Source organism: Austrofundulus limnaeus, unplaced genomic scaffold (genome assembly GCF_001266775.1).
Source record: "Austrofundulus limnaeus strain Quisiro unplaced genomic scaffold, Austrofundulus_limnaeus-1.0 Scaffold358, whole genome shotgun sequence".
Lineage (NCBI taxonomy): Eukaryota > Metazoa > Chordata > Actinopteri > Cyprinodontiformes > Rivulidae > Austrofundulus > Austrofundulus limnaeus.
This window is the reverse complement of record NW_013952760.1, coordinates 16,216-18,785: the sequence shown is the minus strand read 5'-3', so window position 1 is coordinate 18,785 and position 2,570 is coordinate 16,216.

Here is a 2,570-nt window from a genome sequence, read left to right as displayed (position 1 = left end):
ACTCTGGAAGGCACTGGGAACTCTGAGACACTGGGAACTCTGGAAGACACTGGGAACTCAGGGACACTGGGAACTCTGGAAGGCACTGGGAACTCTGAGACACTGGGAACTCTGGAAGACACTGGGAACTCTGGGACACTGGGAACTCTGGAAGGCACTGGGAACTCTGAGACACTGGGAACTCAGAGACACTGGGAACTCAGAGACACTGGGAACTCTGGGACAGAAAGGCCCTGCGGGGACACTTCCATGATGTCAAACAATTTTACACGTGCACGATGAGGACTGCAGGCGTGCCGACATGTTGTTGTTGGTGTTGTTCATGTTAATAAAACCTGCTGAGATCAAAGTCTGGTTTTATTCTAAAATAAACCAATAAAATAAAATAAAATCCACTGGGACGCCTGAATTTTCCCTCAACGGGACATTAAAGGCTGTTTCTATTTTAAAGCCTCTGATTTTATTTTAAATTATTCATTTCATTTAAAACCAAAAAATTTTTTACTCATTAAAAACAAAAGATATACACAACATATGTACACACACACACACACACAAAACAAATCAAATAGAAATGAAAGGAGGAAGACAGAAGAAAAAAATCTTAGAATTTCTGCCAAAACAAAAATAATAAGGAAAAGAAAGAAAAAAAACATAAAAAACTTCAATTCATTCTCCAAAACTTCGATAATTATAGAGTTTTCTTTAACAAACTTATTTTTATCTTTCTCTTAAACACATTGAACCAACATTTTTATAATCACTTTCCAGATTATTCCATAATCTTATTCCCTGAAGCGAAGTACATCTGACCTTCGTTTGTTCGAATTCTAGGTTTCACAAACATCTCCTGTCCTTTAACATTATAAGAACTTTGTCTCTTAACAAAATATAACTGAATGTTTAAAGGTAACATTTTTATGAGTCTTATACATAAGCTGCAAAATATTATAATCAAACAACTCATAAAATTTAATAATTTTCATTTACAGAATAATATATTTGAAGGGTGACTAATGTTTTCTGGTGATAATTCTTACTGCTCTTTTCTGTAAAATAAAAATAGGATTTGTGATTGTTTTACCCCAGACTTCAACACAGTAAATAAAGTGTGGAACATTTATTGTATTATATGATATAATCATTGAATAACTGCCGTACTTCATTCAGAATCCAACAGATTTAGTTGTTTTTGTTCCCATGAGCTCTGCATGTCTTAAACCTGCTGCTGTCCTGAGCTTCATGAAGTCTTTGTGGCTCAGCTGGACCTGAGACCAGCAGGAGGGTCAGATGTTTACATAGATCTGTTTACACAAACAAACAAACAAACAAACAAACCTGTTCACATGAAATGAATCCATTAAACAAACTAAATATTAAAACTTTATTTTATTGGACCAAATGAAACATTTAGAACTCTGGTTCTGTTCAGGTCCTGTTGCTATGGTAACGCTTCAGTTCTCCACAGAACCCGGCGGCCCGTCACCGGCCCGGTTCTGTCCGAGCAGCAGGTAGATGGCCTCCAGCTGCTCCTGCTGAACCCTGAGGAACCAAAACAAACAGGCTCAGATGTTAACCAGAACCAGAACCAGAACCAGAACCTGTGCGGGACCACATCAGGTTCCTGAACTGGTTCCATCTGGACCAACAGAACCAACATAAAGACCCAAAGTCCACACTGAAAACTGGTCCCAAATAAAGGTTCTAATGAACAGAACCRGTCCTGGACCTGAGCTGCAGAACTACAAACTGGACCAGAACCGGTCCCACAGCAGGGTCCAACAGGTTTGATTTAACTGAAGCTGAATTATGACAGGACCAGAACCAGAACCAGAACCAGAACCTAACAGTTTGCTTCAGTTAAATGAATCAGAACCAGAACTGGTTCTGATTCTTTTAGGTCAGATCAAACAGAACCAAAACATTTACAGTTTAACACAAACTTAGGTTCTGATTGGAGTTTGGTTCTGATTGGACCTGGGTCCTGGCAGAACAAATGGTCCAGTTGATTTGCTCCGGTTCTGTCTGGTTCTGTAGAGAATGATGCAGAAGGCACTTTGATGTTTGGTGGTTCCAGAYGGGTCAGAACCTGTTTGAGGTTCTGGACTGAAACCGGGTCAAGAAGGTAAAAGAAACAACTAAACCCAACTTGGTTCTGTCAGGAGGTTTGGATTTGGGTCTAAAACGGGTCGGGTTTGTTAACTTGTGTCAGTGGGCAGGGTTAGAAACCAGCAGAACATCTGGACCCAACAGAACCAGGAGAAACTAAAACTAGAACCAAACGGACCAGAACCAGGTGTGGTAACCAGGTTCCACCAGCAGGTGGAGCTCCTGCTGCTCCTGTGGTCCTCTCAGAACCAACAGAACCAACCCTGACCTGGTCCAGTCAGAACCAGCTGGGAGGACCATAAAGACCAAGACCTGAAACAAACCTGTGGGGTTAGTGAGGGGGAGGAGCTTCATCAGACAGGACAGGAAGGGGAGGAGCTTCATCAGACAGGACAGGAAGGGGAGGAGCTTCATCAGACAGGACAGGAAGGGGAGGAGCTTCATCAGAGAGAACAGGAAGG